The sequence below is a fragment of the Capra hircus genome, chromosome 26 (genome assembly GCF_001704415.2).
Source record: "Capra hircus breed San Clemente chromosome 26, ASM170441v1, whole genome shotgun sequence".
In the NCBI taxonomy this organism is placed as follows: Eukaryota; Metazoa; Chordata; class Mammalia; order Artiodactyla; family Bovidae; genus Capra; species Capra hircus.
In genome coordinates this window covers 40,948,755-40,974,748 of record NC_030833.1, presented here as the reverse complement: position 1 = coordinate 40,974,748, position 25,994 = coordinate 40,948,755, and the positions used below count along the sequence as shown (strand labels likewise).

At 38.5% G+C, this 25,994-nt stretch overlaps 1 protein-coding gene across 3 annotated transcripts in view; it reads left to right on the top strand.

The window, feature by feature from the left end:
• Positions 3,800-25,994, top strand: part of LIPK (lipase family member K) — a 39,328-nt gene continuing 17,133 nt past the window's right edge. For all 3 annotated transcript variants that reach the window (XM_018041746.1, XM_018041745.1, XM_005698184.2), the window contains exon 1: positions 3,800-3,909. The gene's annotated coding sequence lies outside the window, so the exon portion shown is untranslated. The remainder of the gene's footprint in view (positions 3,910-25,994) is intronic.

The window sequence follows — 25,994 nt, the reverse complement described above, 5'->3', positions numbered from 1 at the left end:
ACGTGAAACCCACACAACATTGTTCATCAACAATGCTCCAATACAAATGAAAAGTGAAACAAACAGACAAACTTACTATCTCAAAGTTATGTTTTTGGGGCAGCTTCTAATGCAGAAAGAGCAAGCAGAAGACACGTTCCAAGGGCAGAGGGGCGGGTGAGGAGCCTCTGGATACCCAGATCCAGCTCATGGGTCAAGCAACAGTGACTTCCTCTCAATGACTTCCTCCAACAAAGATATTAAGGATCTGAAAAGGTCAGGAACTGTGGGTTTCAGGAGAGGGTATTTGGAGAAACCTATTACTATGCTGTGAATTCTACCTCTTCTTTTCCCTACACGTTCTCTCTCCTCCCAGGAGCAGAGATGTGAGTGCCTGCCTCTCAATTCAGGACCAAGGAAGGGACTTCAACAGAGCAACTTGGAGAGTGTAAGGTATTCTCTGGTGACTCAGACAGTAAAGAATCTGCCTGCAATGCAGGAGACCCGGGTTTGATCCCTGGGTTGGGAAGATCCCCTGGAGAAGGAAATGGCAACCCACTCCAGTATTCTTGCCTGGAGAAGCCCATGGACACAGAGGTCTGGCTGGCTACCGTCTATGGGTCACAAAGAGTCGGACATGATTGAGTGACTAACACTTTCTTTCACTTTCAAGGTATATACCCTGCCATTTGGGAAAGAACAGCCTGGTATCCAACTTCACCTGGAAAACTAAGGATCTAGAGATTCCCTGACTGGCTGCACTTCAAGCTAGGAAAGAAGAAGTGGGATAGAAGTGGACAAAGAGACAGTTACCATAGGTTTGAAAGGGGGAATATATTTGCAAATGATATACCAGTAAGGGTATATCAGTAAGGGCTTCCCTGGTGGCTCAGAGGTTAAAGCGTCTGCCTCCAGTGTGGGAGACCCGGCTTCGATCCCTGCGTCGGGAAGATCCCCTGGAGAAGGAAATGGCAATTCACTCCAGTATTCTTGCCTGGAGATTCCCATGGACGGAGAAGCATAGTAGGTTACAGTCCATGGGTCACAAAGAGTCAGACACGACTGAGTGACTTCACCTCACCTCACCTCTACCAGTAAGACATTAATATCCAAAATACATGATCAGCTCATACAACTCAACATCAGAAAAAAAAAATTTTTTTTTTAAATAGGTGAATTATCCAGCAGTCTAGTGATTAGGATGCTACACTTCCACTGCAGGGAACACAGGTTCAGTCCCTGGTCAGGGAACTAAGATCCTGTATGCTGTGTGGTGAAAGGAAAAAAGCAGAAGACCTAAATAGGCATTTTTTCAAAGAAGACATTGATGGTCAACAGGCACATGAAAAGATGCTCAACGTAGCTAACCATCAGAGAAAAGCTAATCACAGCTATTATCCAATGAACTGTCACCTCACACCTGCCAGAATGGCTATCATCAAAACAAAAGTTGTTTAAAAAAAGACCCTATAAAATTTAACTGGAGGAGGACATGGCAACCCTCTCCTGTATTCTTGCCTGGAGAATCCCCATGGACAGAGGAGCCTGGCAGGCTACAGTCCATACAGTCGCAAAGAGTTGGACACAACTGAGCGACTAGCACACAGCACATAAAATTTAAAGAAGAGATATTTGGGGTTTGCAAAATCCTAGGTGGTTTCACTTCATGGTACAAAGCAAGCAAGTGTTTTAACTCTACATAATAATCAGTCCCCTTCACCAAACATAGTGTAGAGTAAGAAAAGTAGGAAACAGATGAGATTTATTATAAAATACCATGTGAAAACCTTATATACAATATTATGTTGCAACATTTTTGGATAAAATGGAGGGTGAATATGTGGGAGTGAACATCAGAGACAGAAGTTACAGCCAAATTACATGAGATAATAGCAAACCAATAGAGACCCTTTATATGGATGAATAAGTCACTCACTCTAAAAACTTTCCAACCAGAACGGTATGGATTTCCTTTGCTGAGGATGCACTGCAGAAAATTTTTGATAATATATTCAACATCAACTGTACAATACTTGAAAACTTCACCTTCCCATTTCTTTTGCTCAAGAATAATCTGATTTTCTAGCCTAGACTGGATTCCAGTTATTTATGTATTGCCAACATGTATACTATCATTCCAGTTGGATTTGTTTTTCATTCTGAGACTCAAAATGACATGTTAGCAGAATGCATTGCTTGAAAGTGTAATTTCCTGTTAAAAATATAGGGATGCAAAAGTCTTTCTAATAAATCAAATAAATCTCTAAATAATTATAATTAAACTGCTGAAACAGAGTCACAGAAGCGAAACCAATTCCAACTCCAATTTTGAATCAAATCAGCTCCAATCCAATTACAAACTGACACAATCCTAAAAAATCTGAAGATATTTAAATTAGTTTCATGCCACTGAGTCTGGCTTCCTGACCAAAATTCTGAGACAAGGTGTTGAAAGCATCTCCTATATGCTGAGTGGAAACAGATATTCCTGACTCAGTGATGAAAATTCACAAACTAACAAAAATACTCTTTCTCCTCTTCAGATGACTCAGTGTTTGTAAAATGTTAATTTGGGGTCATTTTAGAATTTTGGTTAGTTTTTTTAGACAAATTAGAACTGTATTCTTGCAAGTATGAAAGTGGAAAATACAAACATGCAATTCTAACATTTTTATAGGTTATCTAACACCAAGTCCCTATAATATTTAAAACTCCCTCATAAAGCCCCTATCTAAGCCCCTATCTAACACATCGTAAAGGAAATCAGTCCTGAATATTCATTGGAAGGACTGATGTTGAAACTGAAGCTCCAATACTTTGGCCACCTGATGTGAAGGACAGACTCATTGGAAAAGACCCTGATGCTGGGAAAGATTAAAGGCAGGAGGAGAAGGGTACAACAGAAGATGAGATGGTTGGATGGCATCACTGACTGGATGGACATGTCTCAAAGAATCGGACATAACTGAGAGACTGGACTGAACTGAACACCAAGCCTCCTCTGCCCAGTGTAGACACAGGAGCTTCTTACTTAGTGGGAATGACTGGTTAGAGAGTAGGAGAAAAAGCTTTTTTTTTTTTTTTTCCTGTCTTTTCTTTTGTTTATTTGTTGCCTTTAGCCAGCTGGAAATCTTGAATCAGATACTGTTTTTCTAGGGTTCAGTTGAAAGGATTGGAAATAACATTTTCTGTGTTACCTGCCAATTATAGTATGCAATTTATAGAACAAGGTAGAGAAAATTTGGGGGCTCCCCCGGGGGTGAAGTGGTATAAAATCCCCATGCCAATGTGGGAGATGCATGTTTGATCTCTGGTCTGGGAAGATTCCCTGGAGAAGAGAATGGCAACCCACTCTAGTATCCTTGCTTGGAAAACCCCATGGAGCCTGGTGGGCTATGGTCCATGGAGTTGCAAAGAGTCAGACACAATTTAGTGACTGAACAAGAAGAAAAAATCTAGGAAAGCTAAAGCAATAATTGGAAATAAGTAAAATTACAGGTATTGTAGTTGGGATGATGCAGGAGATTAGGTAGTTTACAGAGATGCTCATATGACTGGGGCATTGCAACCATCCTTGGGTGAAAATTATTTTCTGAATGGACAGTCTATATTTTGCTGAGAAGCTCTCAATCCATTTATCCCTGGAAGCACACAATTCAGGCACTACTTGGCAGAAGCAGGGACTTTGGTCCATTACAACTGTTTTTCTCATCACAGCCTAAGAACTCACCTAACAAGGTTGACTGGGTAGCATGTATTGTGTTTCAAGGCATGATTAATCTGCCTCCAGTTGAGAAATTTCTGGTTGCAACATCTTCTGAGCTGTTTCAAAGAGATCATGTTCCATTGACAGCTGTCTCTGAAAGAAGCTGAAATCTATCTGAAGCTCCCAGGATTTGAAGACAGATCCCTGGACACTTCAGAGATTGGGTAATGACTATTTATTTATTTGCAGAGCCTGGATCATGATATTTCAATGAGACATGGGACATATTTGGAGGTACAGAACTTTAGTTGTTGGTAAGGAATATCATATATTGATAGCAAAAGACAGCAAGAATAAAACATGGCCACTCCAAATGGAGAAGATGATTGCCATTTTCTAGACACATTAGGGTGAGTTTTCACTTTCAGAAAGCTGTAGCACTTACAAAGCAGACATTGCTATTTTTGAAACTCAAAGAGAGGTGGTATCACAAATCTGTACCTGGAAATGCTAGTGACTGATACTTTTTTAAGAATTTAAGAGCTCTTTCCTTGGGAGTGTGTATCTAGAGGTTTAAGAAGTAATATTTAAATATAACATTTTTAAAACTATTCAGCATTTAAAGCCCTTTATTGTCTCCTTTGGAAGGTCTTAAGCCCGAATACTCTTTCTTATGAGTAGGGTCACCTCCTGGGAAATGTGGGACCAAGTGATTCACAGAAGTCACTGTACTAAGTCATATGCCTGTTTCTGGACATTATGAACACCCTTCTAAGAGTTTTTGAAGGTCCTGCCACTTTTTGCTGCTGCTTCATAATGAATAGCCTTGTTGAATGAGTGAAAAAGTGGTTTATATTAATATTGATGTTAAGAGTAAGGACTCCAGTCCTCATGATTACAGACCTGCATTCAAAGCTAGGGAGATAAAGATGAGCCAATTTGATGGACTAATATCCGCCCCCCACCCAGACACTGAGAGATCGAACGATTGTCCTTTAATTCTATATATCAAAGTCAGAAAGTTGTTTTGTTTGTTTTTACAATATACTTATTCTTTATTTTCTGTTTCTAGAATTAAGAAAGAAATTCATACCAGTTTTTCCTCTTGTTTAAAATATATATATATATAATCATTTATCTATCAAATAAATAATCATGACAATACATTTCACACTTCAAGCAGGAAATATGACAATATGGAATGAGTCATTTTACTCTAATGTGGCTTGCTTTAATAGTTCTTTGGGAAAAAATATTTCCTCCACACCTCCTCCTTGCTTGGTAGCTCAGCTGGTAAAGAACCCACCTGCAATCCAGGAGGCCCCAGTTCGATTCCTGGATGGGGAAGATTCCCGGAGAAGGGATAGGCTACCCACTCCAATATTCTTGGGCTTCCCTGGTAGCTTAGTTGGTAAAGAATCTGCCTGAAATGTGGGAGACCTGGGTTTGATCCCTGGGTTAGGAAGATCCCCTGGAGAAGGGAACAGTGACCCACTTCAATATTCTGGCCTAGAGAATTCCATGGACTGTCCATGGAATTCCATGGACATGGGGTCACAAAGAGTCAGACATGACTGAGCAAATTTCACAGTTCACTTAACATCTCTTCCTTGGTTATTTATTATTATTTTAGATTTTGACGCATCAATCTTTCAGAGGCTACTTTGCCATGTAGAGCGGTGCTTCATTCTTCATATTGTAGAAGAGTCATGAAAATATAGGCTATTTACTTTTCTTTCCTCTTTTGGGTTGGCTCTTCCCATTCACTCTAAAACTCCCTTCTCTTCTGCTGCCTTTGGTGTTGGAGCACAGAGCTATTAGCCTCTCCACCCTATTTAAAGATCTTGTCACAGTTGCCTAGTCCTTCTTCCTTTGACAGAAAGGTTCTTAATCCTCAGATCTGAAATTTGCAGGCCTAGACATCTGATTGGGCAATGATTTCCTTTCTTTCACTTGTTAATAACCTCATTAGTCTTTCTGATTCACTAAGTCTTTCACTCTATGGGAGGGGGAATTCAAAAATAGACACAAATGTAGATCTAGATTCTGTTTAACTTTGCTCCCAATGTTTGTGTAATCTTATGAGTCACTATACTTTGGTAAGAGATGAGAATATCAGACTTTTGTGAAGGTTGCTGAGATAAAGGCGAAACAGAATCTAACATTTTGTAAACACAACGATAGCAAATCCACCTACAATGCAGGAGACCCAGATTTTATCCCTGGGTGGGGAAGATACCCTGGAGAAGGGAATGGCTACCCACTCCAGTATTCTTGCCTGAAGAATTCTATGGACAGAGGAGCCTGGTGGCCTACAGTCCACAGAGTCATAAAGAGGCGAACATGACTGAGTGACTAACACTTTAATCAGTATCAGATTGAAAATGTCAAATAAAAAGGGAAATTGTGTCAGAGGCCAAAATATTTTAATTGACAGACAATGGGCTTCTGGAAAACCCAGTTATTTGTGTCATTGACAAAAATCTCATAATAAAGAAAAACTGGGAAACTGTGAAAAGGTTATTACAAGGTGGAAATACTAAAACTTGTGGACTTTGCCCCACAAGAAGACTTCTAGAGCCTTTATTCAGAGCTCACTGCATTTAAATTTATAGCTAATTATTTCTAAGTATCTTGATTCAGTATAAATACATTATTATTATATTTTATACCATAAATATTCATTATAATAAACATTTTAGTACATTTTAATCAAAAGAATAACTCAAACTAATAAAGTCATTGAGGAAAATGCGTAACCAAGAAGCAAATTAGTAGAAGAAGGAATACTTTTAATCCTAGTACTTGAATGTAACCATAACCATTTTGCAGTAATCCTTTCAGAATTTCCAAACATCATACTTTTTTGGTTTGTTTGTTTGTTTGAGATATTAAAGAAATAAGATTGTAGTTGCTTAAAATTTGGTATTGTTTCTATAGGCCCAAACAAATTTTGCAAAACTCTATAAATGTTAACATATTTTTAGGCTGATGTATGAAAAATATTTATCATTTTTTTTTTGGTGTCATCATTATTTTTATTTTTTTATTTTATTTTTTTTTTGGCAGTTTCTTTTCTTTTTTTTTTAATTTTTATTTTTACTTTATTTTACTTTACAATACTGTATTGGTTTTGCCATACATTGACATGAATCCACCATGGGTGTACATGAGTTCCCAAACATGAACCCCCCTCCCACCTCCCTCCCCATAACATCACTCTGGGTCATCCCCGTGCACCAGCCCCAAGCATGCTGTATCCTGCGTCGGACATAGACTGGCGATTCGATTCTTACATGATAGTATACATGTTACAATGCCATTCTCCCAAATCATCCCACCCTCTCCCTCTCCCTCTGAGTCCAAAAGTCCATTATACACCTCTGTGTCTTTTTTGCTGTCTTGCATACAGGGTCATCATTGCCATCTTTCTAGATTCCATATATATGTGTTAGTATACTGTATTGGTGTTTTTCTTTCTGGCTTACTTCACTCTGTATAATTGGCTCCAGTTTCATCCATCTCATCAGAACTGATTCAAATGTATTCTTTTTAACGGCTGAGTAATACTCCATTGTGTATATGTACCACAGCTTTCTTATCCATTCATCTGCTGATGGACATCTAGGTTGTTTCCATGTCCTGGCTATTATAAACAGTGCTGCGGTGAACATTGGGGTACATGTGTCTCTTTCAATTCTGGTTTCCTCGGTGTGTCTGCCCAGCAGTGGGATTGCTGGGTCATAAGGTAGTTCTATTTGCAATTTTTTAAGAGAATCTCCACACTGTTCTCCATAGTGGCTGTACTAGTTTGCATTCCCACCAACAGTGTAGGAGGGTTCCCTTTTCTCCACACCCTCTCCAGCATTTATTGCTTGCAGATTTTTGGATCGCAGCCATTAAATAGTTACAAAGAATGTATTTAAAGGTAGTTCATAAATATTGCCAGTTTAAATTGAAATTGCTATAAAATTATTAAAATATATTCAATAGAATAGTTTTTTGATATCTAAAATTATCCATTAAAATATTTTTAATGGATTAAATTTTATCTGCCTTTTATTTTCTTATTGAATTCATATTTCCATCCTAGTTTTTTTCACAGATGTTTTACATATTTCCATAAATATATATCCTAGTGGCATTTATTTATATGCTTAAAAATTATTTTATTGATCAATGATACTTCTTCTCTAGGACTAAAAAGTGGATATACATTAAAATTTAAGCTGTTTTCACTTGAGTATTAGGTTTCATTTTCCTTTTAATTTTTAAATTATTTATTATTATAATTTTAGTAGAATTCATTTGGTCAAAGGATCATAAATATATTAAAAGTTCAATGAATAATTATTGTCTGAAAATCAAATCTTAATAGCAATGACTCTCTTACTGATATGAATGGAACTTTACCCTTTAATTCATACACCCAGTGAGAATTATTATTTATTCACAGGTGACAAAATTTTTTAATGAATTCTTTTCCATTTATTCGATAAATGTGAGTACTGGAAAACCATATTTACCTAATACCATTCACCTCTTTTAACTTTTTGAAGCTCCACTTCACAAGTCATACTGATGCATCTACAAAAAATGATTTTTAATGATTTACCTCTTAACAACTCAAGTAGACGCTTTTTCAATTTTTTGAAAGCAAATAATTTGAAACTACATGATTTGTGGAGGTTAATTGCTTTTTTATAAGGATTGATACTTTATTAAACTCTCCCTTTCCTAATACCTGTGTTAATATTATGAAGTTACTGCTAAGTCACTTCAGTCGTGTCCGACTCTGTGCGACCCCATAGACGGCAGCCCACCAGGCTCCCCCGTCCCTGGGATTCTCCAGGCAAGAACACTGGAGTGGGCTGCCATTTCCTTCTCCAATGCATGAAAGTGAAAAGTGAAAGTGAAGTCACTCAGTCGTGTCTAACTCCCAGCGACCCCACAGACTACAGCCTACCAGGCTCCTCCATCCATGGGATTTTCCAGGCAAGAGTACTGGAGTGGGGTGCCATCACCTTCTCCCATTGTGAAGTTAGGGGCCCCAATATCTTTTGTTAGGGGCCTCAACTTTTTTTTTTACAATCTCAGATAATTCATCGTAGTTAAGAACTCAAGAGAGGAGAGTTATGCATTTCGTTTGTAACATTAAAAAATGAGAATCTCATTGAAGGTAGAAATCTCAAGCCATATCAATTTTAGGAGAGAATATACATGAGAATGAAAGATCTAGAATTTGATTTTTTTAAAAACTGTTTAATTGTCTATGTATCTGTTGGAAAGTCCTTGCATACCCTAGCATGAAAACTACATCATGTTTCCTCCCAACAGTAATTTTTTCCCATTTAGCATAACATTCCATGTGTGTTTTCTCATTATTATGTATCCCTTATACACATTACATAGCAGTTTCCCTGGGGGCTCAGACAGCAAACAATCCATCTGCAATGGGGGAGACCCAGTTTTGATCCCTGGGTGGAAAAGATGCCCAGGAGAAGGAAATGGCTACCCACTCCAGTATTCTTGCCTGGAGAATTCCATGGACAGAGGAGCAAGGTGGGCTTCAGGCCATGGGGTTACAAAGAGTAAGACACTGAGCGACTAACACTTTCACTTTCATATACATTTTAATGGCTAGATCTATAAAATTTCACTAGTATTATAGTTTAAGCTTCGCTTTCTAATTTAAATGTTTTTCATTTTTTAAGATAAATAACAAGCACAAAAGCAATTTTGTAAAAAGAAATCTCCCCTGCATTCAAATTTGAGAATTGTCCTCTTAGTATAAATTTATAGAGCAGAAGCTCTGGATATTTTCTTTAAAATCCCATAAATATAACAATACAGATTTTAATTTTTTCTCCAAATTTTAATAATTTATTTCTCAAATATCAAATAAGATATTTACCAATGTAATCATGGGGTCTGAAATTTGTTTTTTCAAAACAGATTTAATTTCTTTAATAGATATAGGGCTAGTCAAATGTTCTATTTCTACCGGAAACAGCTTTCCTTTGATTAGTCTTGCTAACGCTTATCAGTTTTATTAACCTTTCCAAATTATTGATCCATCTTTTGTGGCCTAGGCCTGCAGCCGCTTGAAGTAGGATTTTGGTTCCTGGCCAGAGATTAAAGTCAGGTGGCAGCAGTGAGAGGCTTGAATAATAGCCACTAGACCATCAGGGACCAGTGGCCAGTGACAAGGCCCTGGCCCACATGGCTTTGCAGAAATGAATTCCCACAGAGATTGAAAGCAGTGAAACAAGTAGAGTGCTTATTAGGGGACAAAAGATTTCATGTGGATAGGCACAGAGGCAGGCTCAGAGAGAGAATCACATCCTCATGGTGGTTAAATCACTTATATGGGCATTTCTTCCCAATTTCCTTTGGTCAATCATTTTGCTTTGCCTGGTTCTGAGTGCCTATTTGGTATATCTCAGGATCCTCCCGTGTGCCCACGCACCTTTCAGCCAGGATGGATCTAGCCAAGAGGTTTATGAGTAGCTTGGCATCACTCCCCTTTCGACTTCCAAGGAGCAGACAGGTCGGGAAGGTCTCCTTGGCTTTGAGAATGACAAATATGTGGTCTCTTATCTTTTATCTGGGCAGGGCTTAGCCTCCTCTCTCTCTCCTGCTATCTTCATTTTGGAGTATCGGCCCACAGGGAAGGAGCTCCAGCTGCTCACCCTGGGAGGACTATCTGTCTCATGCTTCATGACCGGCTCTGACTCTGCTAATTTTCTCAACACTCTCTTCGCTGTTTTATTGATAATTGCCTTCTCCCTGCCTACTCACGTTTTGTGTGTCTGTGTGTGTCCGTGTGTTCAGTAGCGTTAGACTCCTTGCAACTCTCAACAACCAGCCTCCTCCGTCGATGGAATTTTCCAGGCAAGAATACTTGAGTGGGTTGCTATGTCCTACTCCAAGAGGCTTCCCTGACTCGGATGGAAACTGCACTTCCTAAGTCTCCTGTATTGGCAGGTGGATTCTTTACCGATGCGTCACTTTGGGCTTAATATAACTTTCTTTTTCTACTTAATAAAGTAAAAGTTTGGATTACTGATTATAAACCTTTCTCTTTCCTAATAAAGTTAAATATCTATAAATAACTTTCTAAGTACCACTTTGGCAGCATCCCTGGTTTTGATTAGTAGTGTTTTAATTACCCATCAATTATTCATTTTGTCTAATTTTCCTTTTTAGTTTTTCAGCTGTGTGGTCTTTAGACCTGTTTTGCAAGTGTCAATTAGATCAATTTAGCTATAGTATCAGTCAGATTTTCTGTGTCATTACTGATGTTCTGTCTACTTTTTCTATCAAATACTGAAAGACAAATGTTGAAATCTACAACTACAAAGCTGAATTCCCTTTGGTTCCATCAGGTTTTTTTCTTTTGCATTCCTAAGTTCTGTTATTAGGTTTTTGTTGTTTAATCACACGGTTGTATCCAACTCTTACAACCCCGTGAACTCTAGTCCATCAGACTCCTCTGTCCATGGGATTTCCCAGGCAGGAATACTGCAGTGGGTTGCCATTTCCTTCTCCAGGGAATCTTCCAGACCCAGAGATTGAAACCAACTCTCCCACCCATGCAAGTCTCCTGCATTGCAGGCAGATTCTTTACAGCTGAGTCATCAAGGAAAATCTCTATTATTAGGTACCTCCACATCTAGGGTTGTTTTGTTGTTCTGATGAACTGGCTTTTGTCTTCCAGGTGAATAAACACTATGAGCATTCTTCTTTATCTCAAACAATACTCTTTGTCTTGAAAGTCTACTTTGTCTGATATCGTTATGCCCATGTACCCATGCCAGCTTTCATATGTTTACTCCTACATGGCATACTCCTTTATTTATTTTAATTTTAACCTATTTTTCTGCATATTTAAAGTGTATCTTCTGTGCAAAGCTTGTAGCTGGGCTTTCCTTTTCTATTTAGCCTGACAAGTTTTGTCTTTTAATCAGAATATTCCGTGCATTAACATTTAATATAATCTTTGGTACATTTGGGTTTGTCTGCCATCTTTTCCATTTGTTTTCCGTTGTCATTTCTTTTTCTCTCTCTCTGTCTGTGTGTGTCTCTCTCTTTCTTTCCTTCCTTCTTTCTTTCAGTTTCTGTTTATCTATTTATCCCTTTTCTGCCTTCTTCTAAGATGATCAAAGATTTTTTAGCATTCTGTTTTGATTCTCCTATTGGCTTTGTAAAATATACCTGCTTCTGAGTATTATTAATAATACTGTACCCTGTTGCCTGATATTTGAAAGTAATTGACTTCTATCTATCTATGAGACAACTAGTCTTGTACAGGTTACTGCAGCATGATAGGATAAGTTCAAGTCTTTCATTATGATTTCTTGAATGGAAATTTGACATGAAAAAATGAATTTTATGCAAATCAATCTGTCAGCAACATACATAATGATTTGAGTCATAAAGACTAATGAAAGCCCAATCAGGACCCCTGTAAAATGATACAGTATTTGAAATGAAGTTGTGGGCTAGAGAGGCAGCAGAAGTAACTGAAAATAGTTTTGAAAGAATAATAGCAAAAATGAAAATCTGAGCAAAGTTTTGAAGGAGAGTTTTTAAAAGTTTGAAGGAAGAACATTATTATTTAGTTAAAGATTAGAGATAGGGTTTGAAGAAGCTATCAGTTCAGTTCAGTTCAGTCGCTCAGTCGTGTCTGACTCTTTGCAACCCCGTGAATTGCAACATACCAGGCCTCCCTGTCCATTACCAACTCCCGGAGTTCACTCAGACTCATAGAATATAAGAAAATATCTAAGAGTCCAGCTTTCAGGATAAAGGGGCCAGAGTCTAAAATTGAGGAAACAAAAGAGGAATTGAGAAAGAAAAAAAAAAGAGGGTGATTTTCTTTGGAAACATGCTGGATTAAAGGTTTAAAAAAGAAAAAGTGGATACATCCTGAATACTCAAGGAAATATTGAATTAGAACTCAGATGAGTGGTCAGGGTAGGTTGTATGGATTTGGATTTCTTTCTCACCTAGAATATATGAAAGCACTTGGTTAGGGAGAGAATGGGAATGGGACAAGGAAGAGTGAGCAGCGGACAAAATACACGGTGCCGTTGAATCGGGGGAACTGGGACAACCAGTGGACGTGGCTAGAGAAGGATGGAGCTGGAAATTAGGACGCCAGTCGTGAAGAAAAGGATGGATTATGAGGAAGACAGCAGGAGAAATCTCACAGGTGGTTTTGATTGTGAGATTTGTCAGTTCATTTTAATAGTAAACACAGGGGAAAGCTCTCAAAGCTTCTGCTAAGTATATGGTTATCAACACTGGATTTCTTGGAAAGTCTCTCTACCACCTTCCAGGAAAAGGCATTCACCTTCTGCCCTTGGATCCTTCTAAAGAGAAGGTGGCATGCTGCCTTATGTTCTTGCATTTTACAATTTTTCATAATTTAAACATGATGTATTTAACATTAGCACCTTGGAACCTCACAATAGCCTGCAGATATAGGCTGCACAGAGCATATATTTTCAGCCTTGAGTGTTGTCCAGATAGGAAAAGAAAAGCCCAAGAGGTTTTTTGTCTTCCCACTCTTCCAAAGTTCTTTCACTAACCCCCAGTACATCTCATAATTCTACATTATGATAGAGAAAAGTATAATAAACTTCCCCACACTGTGCATAGCTGGTGAAATAAGGATGTATTATCTGATGACAGAATAAATATAAACAAATGTTTCATTGCCATATACTAATATTTCACTGGAACATATATAGAGAACATAGATTAAGAGTCATTTGAGTTTACTGGGAGTTTTGTATCAGTTCAGTTCAGTTCAGTCACTCAGTCGTGTCCGACTCTGTGACCCCATGAATCACAGCACGCCAGGCCTCCCTGTCCATCACCAACTCCCAGAGTTCACACAAACTCATGTGCATCCAGTCAGTGATGCCATCCAGCCATCTCATCCTCTGTCCTCCCCTTTTCCTCCTGCCCCCAATCCCTCCCAGGATCAGAGCCTTTTCTATATACATATACATAATTTTCATCACAATTTTCACCTCTCCCTTGGGCTGTGAGAATACCACACATTTAAGTTACATTTTATTGTGCTTGTGAACACAGGCTTTCTCTTGTTATTTTTCATTTGGTTGCCAAGCAGCATCCATACACAGAGTTTCATATTTCTTGTCCCTATCTCATTTTCAACTCTGTTGATGAGAATTTTACACTCAAATCTGTTATCAGAATTATTCCTCTCTTCAAATCTTCTACTAAGTTACACTGTGCCCAGATTTTCTGTTGTTATTCAGTTGCTAAGTCGTGTCTGACTCCTTGAGACCCCATGGAGTGCAGCACGCCAGGCTTCCTTGTCCTTCACTGTCTCCTGGATTTTGCTCAAATTCATCTCCATTGAGTCAGTCATGCCAACCAATTATCTCATCCTCTGCTGTTCTCTTCTCCTCCTGCCCTCAATCTTTCCCAGCATCAAGGTCTTGTCCAATGAGTCGGCTCTTTGCCTCAGGTAGCCAAAGGATTGGAGCTTCAACATCAGCATCAGTCCTTCCAATGAATATTCAGAGTTGATTTCATTTAGGATTGACTGGTTTGATCTCTTTGTTGTCCAAGAGACTCTTGAGAGTCTTCTCCAGTGTCACAATTCAAAATCACTGATTCTTTAGTGCTCAGCCTTCTTTGGTAGCTCAGATGGTAAAGAATCTGCCTGCAATGTGGGAGACCCGGATTTGATCCCTGGGTCAGGAATATCCCCTGGAGAAGAGAGTGGCAACCCACTCCAGTATTCTTGCCTGGAGAATTCCATGGACAGAGGAGCATGGGTGAGATACAGTCCATGGGATTGCAAAGAGTCAGACACGACTGAGCCACTAATGCTTTCATTTTCAGCCTTCGTTATGGTCCAACTCTCACATCCATACATGGCTACTGGAAAAACTATAGTTTTGACATACAGATCTTTGTTGGCAAAGTGATGTCTCCACTTTTTGCTTCATTGTGTAGATTTGCCATGGCTTTTCTTCCAAAGAGCAAGCATCTTTTAAGTTTGTGGCTGCAGTCACCATCTGCAGTGATTTTGGAGCCCAAAAAAATAAAGTCTGTCACTGTTTCCATTGTTTCCCCATCTATTTGCCATGAAGTGATGGGACTGGATGGCATGATCTTCATTTTGGGAATGCTGAGTTTTAAGCCAGCTTTTTCCACTCTCCTTTTTCACCCTCATCAAGAGGTTCTGTAGTTCCCCTTTATTTTCTGCCACTAAAGTGGTACCATCGGCATAAACGAGGTTGTTGATATTTCTCCCAGCAATCTTGATTCTAGCTTGTGCTTCATCCAGCCCAGCATTTCACATGATGTACTCTGCATATGTTAAGACACCTCTTAATACTTTGAGATACTTTCACTATAGAATAATTTCATAAGAGAAGGCAAAATTCAGTGAAAAGAACAAGGAGTAAATAGACCTTGTTCAAATCCTAAACTGGCATTTTCTACTTGTGGAAAAATAATAATTTATGATGATTAAGCATATACATGCTCAATCAATGGCTTAAGAAATATATATTAAATATTTAATAACTATGGTATTTTATATGGTAAAAAATAAGAATTCTTGGAAAGTTATAAACAAACAGAAATTTTTAAAATTAATTAATTTATTTTAATTGGAGGCTAATCACTTTACAATATTGTAGTGGTTTTTACCATACACTGACATGAATCAGCTATGGGTGTACATGTGTCCCCCATCCTGAAACCCCTCCCACATCCCTCCCTATCCCATCCCTCAGGGTTATCCCAGTGCACCAGCTTTGAGTGCCCAGTGTCATACATCGAACTTGGACTGGTGATCTATTTCACATATGGTAATATACATGTTTCAATACTATTCTCCCAAATCATCCCACCCTCGTCTTCTCCCACAGAGTCCAAAAGAGTGTAATTTATATCTGTGTCTCTTTTGCTGTCTTGCATATAGGATCATTGTTACCATCTTTCTAAATTCCATATATATGCTGTATTGGTGTTAATATGCTGTATTGGTGTTCTTCTTTCTGACTTCCTTCACTCTGTGTAATAGGCTCCAGTTTCATCCACCTCATTAGAACTGATTCAAATGCATTCTTTTTTTAATAGCTAAGTAATATTCCACCGTGTGTATGTACCACAGCTTTCATATCCATTCGATGGATATCTAGGTTGCTTCCATGTCCTAGCTATTGTAAGCAGTGCTGCGATGAACACTGGGGTACACATGTCTCTTTCTATCCTGGTTTCCTCGGTGTGGATGCCCAGCAGTGGAATTGCTATGTCATATGGCAGTTCTCTTTCCAGCTTTTTAAGGAATCTCCACATGGTTCTTCATATTGGCTGTACTACTTTTCATTCCCACCAACAGTGTAAGAGGGTTCCCTTTTCTCCACACCATCTCCAGCACTTATTGTTTGTAGACTTTTTGATAGCAGCCATTCTGACCACCATGAGATGGTACTTCATTGTGGTTTTGTTTTGCATTTCTCTGATAATGAGTGATGTTGAGCATCTTTTCATGTGTTTGTTAGCCATCTGTATGTCTTCTTTGGAGAAATGTCTGTTCAGTTCTTAGGCCCATTTTTTGATTGGGTCATTTATTTTCCTGGTATTGAGCTGGAAGCTGCTTGTATATTTTTCAGATTATGTCAGTTCTTCATTTGTTATTATTTTCTCCCATTCTGAGGGCTGTCTTTTCACCTTGCTTATAGTTTCTTTTGTTGTGCAAAACTTTTAAGTTTAATTAGGTCCCATTTGTTTATTTTTGCTTTTATTTCCATTACTCTGGGAGGCAGGTCATAGAGAATCCTGCTGTGACTTATGTCAGAGAGTGTTTTTCCTATGTTTTCCTCTAGGAGTTTTATAGTTTCTGGTCTTACATTTAGGTCTTTAATCCATTTTGAGTTTATTTTTGTGTATGGTGTTAGAAAGTGTTCTAGTTTCATACTTTCACAGGTGGCTGACCAGTTTTCCCAGCACCACTTGTTAAAGAGATTGTCTATTCTCCATTGTATATTCTTGCCTCCTTTGTCAAAGATAAGGTGTCCACAGGTGTATGGATTTATCTCTGGGCTTTCTATTTTGTTTCATTGATCTATATTTCTGTCTTTGTACCAATACCATACTGTCTTGATGACTGTAGCTTTGTAGTATAGTCTGAAGTCAGGCAGGTTGATCCTTCCAGTTCCATTCTTCTTTCTTAAGATTGCTTTGGCTATTCAAGGTTCTTTGTATTTCCATACAAATTGTGAAATTATTTGTTCTAGTTCTGTAAAAAAATACCATTGGTAGCTTGATAGAGATTGTATTGAATCTATAGATCACTTTGGGTAGTATGCTCATTTTCACTATATTGATTCTTCTGATCCACGAACATGGTATATTTCTCAGTCTATTTGTGTCATCTTTGATTTCTTTCATCAGTATTTTATAACTTTCTATATATAGGTCTTTTCTTTCTTTAGGTATATTTATTCCTAAGTATTTTATTCTTTTCATCACAATGGTGAATGGAATTGTTTCCTTAATTTCTCTTTCTGTTTTCTCATTGTTAGTGTACAGGAATACAAGGGATTTCTACGTATTAATTTTATCCTGAAATTTTGCTATATTTATTGATTAGCTCTAGTAATTTTCTGGTGGTGTCTTTAGGATTTTCTATGTAGAAGATCATGTCATCTGCAAACAGTGAGAGTTTTACTTCTTTTCCAATCTGGATTTCTTTTATTTCTTTTTTTCTCTGATTGCTGTGGCTAAAACTTCCAAAACTATATTGAACAAAACCCTTTTCTTGTTCCTGACTTTAGAGGAAATGCTTTCAATTTTTCACCATTGAGGATAATGTTTGCTGTGGGTTTATCATATATGACTTTTATTATGTTGAGGTATGTTTCTTCTATGCCTACTTTCTGGAGGGTTTTTATCATAAATGGATGTTGAAGTTTGTCAAAGTCTTTCTCTGCATCTATTAAGATAATCATATGATTTTTATCTTTCAGTTTTTTAATGTGGTATATCACATTGATTGATTTGCAAATATTGAAGAATCCTTGCATCCCTGGGATAAAGCCTACTTGGTCATGATGTATGATCTTTTTAATATGTTGTTGGATTCTGTTTGCTAGAATTTTGTTGAGGATTTTTGCATCTATGTCCATCAGCGATATTGACCTATAGTTTTCTTCTTTTGTGGCATCTTTGTCTGGTATTAGGGTGATGGTGGCCTCATAGAATGAGTTTAGCAGTTTATCTTCCTCTGCAATTTTGGAAGAGTTTGAGTAGGATAGGTGTTAGCTCTTCTCTAAATTTTGGGTAGAATTCACCTGTGAAGCTGCCTGGTCCTGGGCTTTTGTTTGTTGGAAGATTTTTGATTAGAGTTTCGATTTTCATGCTTGTGATGAGTCTGAAAACAGAAATTTTTTTAACAGCTTTGACATGTTCTTATTAGAATAGAGGTGTTAGTATATTATAACCTGTCATTTACTCACAACTCAATTCAAAAAGTTATATCATATGTAGCATGAGCAAGGGTAGAGAAATGAACGATATAAAAGCTTAAATATAGGCACAATATAAAATGTGGTTCTTACCTTTAAGAAGTTGTGGACTAGTTTCACAGCCAAGACTTACACATCTGAAGCAATCACTGAATAGTAGAAGACATGTTGTAATAATAGCTACTGTTTATTAAGTGCCAAATGCTGTTAGATATTTTATAGACATGATTTATCATCTTAGTTATCATTTATCCCATTTTTCATCTTGAACTAATCTTCCCAGGAAACTAAGTTTCAGGGAGGTTACATGACTAGCACAGCTAACAGTGATAGCCAATACTTAGGGAGAGCCTAAAATGTGTGGCTTCAGTGGGGACACAATGATGGACGTTAGAGCACAGGAGCTGCGGCTGATAACTAGTTCTACTCCCTGTAGCCACAGATCTGAGATCAAGTTCTCATGGCCTCCACACCCTCCAAAGCACAGATCTAGAATTTTAACTTAAAAATTTTCACAAAGCACTCAGGACTCATCATTGGCTTTATTTTACCATTGAGCTGGCTGAGATTCATCAAAGAACCATACAGAGAGACTGGCCTTTGTGTGCTTTCAGGACCAAAGCTTGCTTAGAGCTACCTGTGGAGTCTTTATAAGTGTATAATCTGGCTAACTTTCACTTCCATTTCTGCAACGTCATTAAGGGTTGAAGTGAGGATTCATTGAAAATGGTGTCCATGCATCAGCATAATCCCTGGTTATTTGTTTGCTTGATAAGCTGACAGTGACTATAACTGAACAATGAGAAAAATAGAAGGAAATTCTTCATTATTTCCTTTGTTGAGTAATTGCTATTCTTGGTTTCATCATCAATGTATCTGTCAGTGCAAAATGCATGGCTTATGAGAGCTACCTATATAACCCACATGCATTTGACATAAAATAGTTAAGCCCAATATGAAGCAGAAAATACACCAACAAGTTTTTGGAAGTCTCATAGTACTCCCGGGCACTGTAACAAGAAAGAAAGAAAGTGATCATTAGAGAAAGGAGATTTTGAACATTGGAGGAGAGTCTTATCATTCTCAGTGTTATCATTTTTAAAACCAGTTTCATTAAGTCTCTCACCACAGTCATGGGTGGCATCTGCCTATAGGAAAGCTTTCAAAGATGAGGTTCCAGTTTTTGGTTATTTGCTTGCTTTAGCCTCCCCTTCATCACAGTGTATATGTTAGTGCTAATTGCTCAGTCATGTCCAACTCTTTGTGACCCCATGGACCCTGCCAGGCTCCTCTGTTGATGGAATTCTCCAGGCAAGAATATTGGAAAGAGTAGCCATTCCCTTGTCATCAAGAGTGTACAATGAAGAGAAAAAGAAAAAATATTAAACAAGCATCTCCTAAGGTTTTCCCTGGAAAATTTGGGTCAAGTATGTTTAATTAATGTCATTCAAATGATAAAATTCTAAGAGCAAATAAGACCATGGAAAAATAAAAAGTTAAACAGAATCTTGATTGTAGAACCATACTGAGCCTTAATTATGATATTTTAAGACTCTCCAACAATCATGTATATAGCTTATATATATGTATACATATATAGAGAGTCTAAAAACATACATTTATGTCTATATATTATAACATTTTCCATGAGTTGATTTTAAAAATAGCATTTTTTATTAAAATGGAAGTCACTTTTACAGCAAAACAACATGAATGCTTTAGAGTAATAAATCAATATAATCTGTTCAGATTATATTAACTACATATAAAATAAAATAAAAATTGTATTCATATAATATGGAAATAATAAATATAATCTATATTGATTTAGTCTGGGTTCTTGAAGCTAAAGGTTTTATGTTTAAGGATTAAAAGTTCCCTGGAATTTACAATGTCTTCTCTCTTCTTAGTCCTACATAGAATCAGCAGGCGGTCAATGTAGGACACATTCATCAGGAACCTATTCTAGAAATGGATCAAAGAAATTATAAGATTGTTGCAGTATCAACGACTAAGGTCCATCTAGTCAATGCTATGGTTTTTCCTGTGGTCATGTATGGATGTGAGAGTTGGACTGTGAAGAAGGATGAGCGCCGAAGAATTGATGCTTTTGAACTGTGGTGTTGGAGAAGACTCTTGAGGGTCCCTTGGACTGCAAGGAGATCCAACCAGTCCATTCTGAAGGAGATCAGCCCTGGGATTTCTTTGGAAGGAATGATGCTAAAGCTGAAGCTCCAATACTTTGGCCACCTCATGCGAAGCGTTGACTCATTGGAAAAGACTTTGATGCTGGGAGGGATTGGGGGCAGGAGGAGAAGGGGACAACAGAGGATGAGATGGCTGGATGGTATCACTGACTTGATGGATGTGAGTCTGAGTGAACTCCGGGAGTTGGTGATGGACAGGGAGGCCTGGCGTGCTGTGATTCATGGGGTCGCAAAGAGTCAGACATGACTGAGCAACTGAATTGAACTGAACTGCAGTATCATTAAGGAGGATTAAATAAGGTAGATTTACCCAACAATTACACTAAATATTGTGAGACTCAGATTACACAGAGCAGGTAAACACATGCCCAGAAAGCACATGTAAGCACAGTCCTGGTGAGAAGTACCTACAGAAAGGTTGTTTGGTTAGGATCTGCTACTTCTTATAAAGATATAACACAAAGACACCTGTTGCCTGGGTGTATCACCATCCCATACCCAGATCCAACACACAGAAGAACAAAACAAAGGCAGCTGAAAGGGCCTTCCTTCAGTCATGGCTGCAAAATACAGTCTGTCATGACTAGTTCATTCTTGTGCACAACTAGGGCTCTTCTCCTAAGCAGCACACAGCCTTCCTCCTGCATCACTATAAGCCCCACAAACTCTCCAGTCTGCCCATTTCAGAAGAGTGTCCAATCTCCTCTAATTCAGGAACCCCAGTCACTTGCCAGTGATTGCGACTCAGAGGCCTCAAGTATTAATCACTCAGCAGAGACTGGAGCATCTAAATTGTCAATGTCTTGAGAGAAAAGACTAATTTTTTTAATTGCCCTACTACCTTCCTGTAGGGGCTCTGCTGATCACTTGGTGGTAAAGAGTCAAACTGCAAGGCAGGAGACACAAGGGACAGAAGTTTGATTCCTGAGTCTGGAAGATCCCCTGGAGGAGCAAATGGAAACCCATTCCAGTATTTTTGCCTGGAAAAAAATCCTGTGGACAAGGGAGCTTGGCAGGCTACAATCCATGGGGTCACAAAGACTCAGACGCAACTGAGCGACTAAGTACGCAAATTCCTGTAAGATACAGTCATGAATTAAGGACACAAGGAACTCTCAAAACTTACTGTCAGAAAGAGAGGACCAATTCAGTGGGGTAAGATGAAAACAGCCAAGAAAAATGTGATACAAAATAGTGAGTCAATTTGGAATAATCTTTAAGATTAAATTGGAGAAAGAAATGGCACCCCACTCCAGTATTCTTGCCTGAAGAATCCAATGCACGGAGGAGCTTGGTGGGCTGCAGTCCACGGGTCACAAAGAGTCGGACACGACTGAGCGACTTCACTTTCACTTTAAAATTAAATGACATACTCATTCTTTCTTTCACCCATCTATATATTTGGCAAACATTTATAAGCACTATTGACTAAAAGATACATACACAAACTAAAAGTTGAGTTATTATATGCTTTATTCAGTGGACATACTGAAGACTTCAAGCCCTGGAGGCAGCATCTCAAGTAATCCTGAGAAAACTTCTCCCAGTAGGCAAGGGAGCAGCTGAAACACATAGGAGTTTCTCAACAAAGGGTAGGTGGTAGGAACACAAGATTATTGTTAATGAAAGAAAACTAGATATCTCAGGTTAAGGAATGTAGTGCTTTTCTGTGTATGGAAAGATGTCAGAATATGGGCTTACTGAAATCATCCCTTTGATATATACCTCAGCTGTCTGGGACCAGTATCCTGGGTTTTCACAACCTGAGTTTCCTCCGGGCTCACTGTAGGGAGTGGCCACAGTCTGATGACTGCTAGATGGCAGGTGTTTTTAATTTCCTTCCTTAGTTCCCGCAGGGCTCACTGTTGAAGGGCTACAATCACTGATGACTGTGACATCCTTTGTTTACTAATATGGCAGGCAATATTTTACTTCTCAGAACCTTCACGCTAGGTCTCAAAGAGACAGATATGAGAATGAAACTTATTCTTTTCCCAAGGAATCCAGTCGGTTTTTCACATGTGGAAATAGACATGAATCACTTGAAATGAGGGTTTAAAATGCAGGTGCCTAGCCATATACCCATAGATTCTCATCTGGTTTGGCTGGGGTGGGTTCTAAAAGTCTTCATTTTCTTAACAGTAATTATGATGTCTGTGAACCATGGCCACATGTAATACCAAGCAGGCACATAGCAGAGGGTCCTAGTAAGTCTATTCTGAATTGTCTTGGTCTCAGAAGGCCTCAGCCTGCAGCTGCTTGAAGCAGGATTTTGGTTTCCAACCAGAGACTGAAGTCAGACCACGTCAGTGAGAACATTAAATCCTAGCCACTAGACCAGAATCAGCAACGAGGCCTGGTCCTTCGCCTTGCAGAAATGAATTCCCACGAAGACACGGAAAGTAGTGAAACATGTTAAGTGCTTATTAGAAAGAAAAGGGTACATGTGGATAGACAAACACACGGGCTCTGAGTGAGTCGTGCTCTTGTGGTAGTTTGAATCACTTATATGGGGCATTTTTTTTCGGGGTTTTCTTTAGCCAATTATCTTGCTTTGCCTGGTTCTGAGTCCATGTTTATATATCTCAGGCTCTTCCCATGTGTGCGCACCCCTCTCTTAGCCAAAGTGGATTCTAGTGAAGAGGCCGATGGGAACATGACATCACTCCCTGTTTGATCTCCAAGGGGCCTTTTTGCACATGCATAGTCAGGAAAGTCTCCTTGATCTTGAGAATGAGAAATATGTGATGTCTTATCTGGACAGGGCTCAATTCCGCCTCCTCTTCATCTTGGAGCATCTGTCCACAGGGGACAAATTCCAGCTGCTCAGCGTGGGGCCCATATATCTCCTAACTCAGACTGAAAGGTTAACAGCCTAATGGTTCACATTTCCTTTACAATAAAGCCACCTGAGTTTATACCTTGGCTCCATCCCTATATGTTTGACCTCAGGCAAACGACTTGACCTCAACACCAGGTTTCATTTGAAATACAGTTGTAATAACACTTCTTAACCCTTGGGATTACTTTAAAAATAAAATGAGATAATCACAATCACATCTGACACCTTACTTGGCACATAATAGGTGTTCAAAACAAGTTGTATTAGCTACAATAATTATCACTGTTGGTGGTGGCATTATTATCTCTACCATATTACAGTGTTTCACCAGAATTTGGCTATATTAATCAATATTCATTATATATAAATATATTAACATAAACTTAGATATGTATTATGTGGGCTTCCCAGGTGACATTAGTGGTAAATATCTGCCTGTCAATGCAGGAGATACACTAGACTTTGCTTCAATCCCAGGGTCAGGGAAGGTCCCTGGAGCAGAAAGTGGCAACCCACTCCAGTATCCTTGCCTGGAGAACTTCATGGAGAGAGGAGGCTGGTGGGATACAGGCCCTGGGGTTGCAAAGAGTCAGACACGACTGAGTGACTAAGCACACATGTACTACATACATAATCCATGTATTATTAATCATATTAATTATAGTATAGATTCAAAAGTCCAGTACTTTGGCCAGCTGATGCAAAGAACTGACTCATTGGAAAAGACCCTGATGCTGGGAAAGATTGAAGGCAGGAAGAGAAGGAGATGACATAGGATGAAATAGTTGGAACGCATCACCCACTCAGTGGACACGAGTATGAGCAAACTTCAGGAGTTGGTGATGGATAGGGAGGCCTGGCTTGCTGAAGTCCATGGGGTCGCAAAGAGTTGGACACGACTGAGTGAACTGAACTGAACTGATGAACTCAACAAAGATTATGACTTTGACAAATCCAAGAAAGGAGTTCATGGAATTTTCTGTAACAGAATAGTGAAGGCATAGTCTGAAAATTCCTTCCATTTCTTACAGAGTGAGACTTGTCATCATCATTGAGATTTTCTTTTTTTTTTTTAATTTTTAAAGATCAACTTTATTATTTTCTCCCATTCAGAAGGCTGTCTTTTCACCTTGCTTATATTTTCCTTTGTTGTGCAGAAGCTTTTAATTTTAATTAGATCCCATTTGTTTATTTTTGCTTTTATTTCCAGAACAACTGACAAACAACTAATCTCCATACAAGCAACTTATGCAACTCAATTCCAAAAAAATAAACGACCCAATCAAAAAATGGGCCAAAGAACTAAATAGACATTTCTCCAAAGAAGACATACAGATGGATAACAAACACATGAGAAGATGCTCAACATCACTTATTATTAGAGAAATGCAAATCAAAACCACAATGAGGTACCACTTCACACCAGTCAGAATGGCTGCGATCCAAAAATCTGCAAGCAATAAATGCTGGAGAGGGTGTGGAGAAAAGGGAACCCTCCTACACTGTTGGTGGGAATGCAAACTAGTACAACCACTATGGAAAACAGTGTGGAGGTTCCTTAAAAAATTGCAAATAGAACTGCCATATGACCCAGCAATCCCACTGCTGGGCATACACACCGAGGAAACCAGAATTGAAAGAGACACATGTACCCCAATGTTCATCGCAGCACTGTTTATAATAGCCAGGACATGGAAACAACCTAGATGTCCATCAGCAGATGAATGGATAAGAAAGCCGTGGTACATATACACAATGGAGTATTACTCAGCCGTTAAAAAAAATACATTTGAATCAGTTCTGTTGAGATGGATGAAACTGGAGCCAATTATACAGAGCAAAGTAAGCCAGAAAGAAAAACACCAATACAGTATACTAACACATATATATGGAATTTAGAAAGATGGCAATGATGACCCTGTATGCAAGACAACAAAAAAGACACAGATGTGTATAGCGGACTTTTGGACTCAGAGGGAGAGGGAGAGGGTGGGATGATTTGGGAGAATGGCATTGAAACATGTATACTATCATGTAAGAATTGAATCACCAGTCTATGTCCGACGCAGGATACAGCATGCTTGGGGCTGGTGCACGGGGATGACCCAGAGGGATGTTGTGGGGAGGGAGGTGGGAGGGAGGTTCATGTTTGGGATCGCATGTACACCGTGGTGGATTCATGTCAATGTATGGCAAAACCAATACAGTATTGTAAAGTAAAATAAAGTAAAAATAAAAATTAAAAAAAAAGAAAAAGACACATATTAAAAAAAAAAGATTAACTTTATTGAAGTGTAATTTCCATACAATAAAATGGGCCTATTTAAAATGTACAGTTTGAAGGGCTTTGACAAATGTTTACACTTTTGTAACCATCATCACAATTCAGATAAAGGACTTCTCCCTCATGCAATCAATTCCCAGCATTCAGCCCCAGCCCCAGACCTACTGATCTGCTTTCCTGGACAACAGATTAGCTTTGCCCTTTCTAGAGCTTCAATAAATAGAATTATGCAGTGTGTCCTCTTTTGTATCTGAGTTGGCTTAGTGTGATGTTTTTGAGGTTCACTCATGTTGTTGAATTTATTATTAATGAATTTATCATTAGTTTGCTCCTTTTTATGGCTGAGTAATTGACAGTCCTTTGTTTGGATAGACAAGACTTTGTTGATACATTCACATGATTTGGTTTTTTGTTTCCAAATATTTTCTATTATGAATAAAGTTGTTATAAA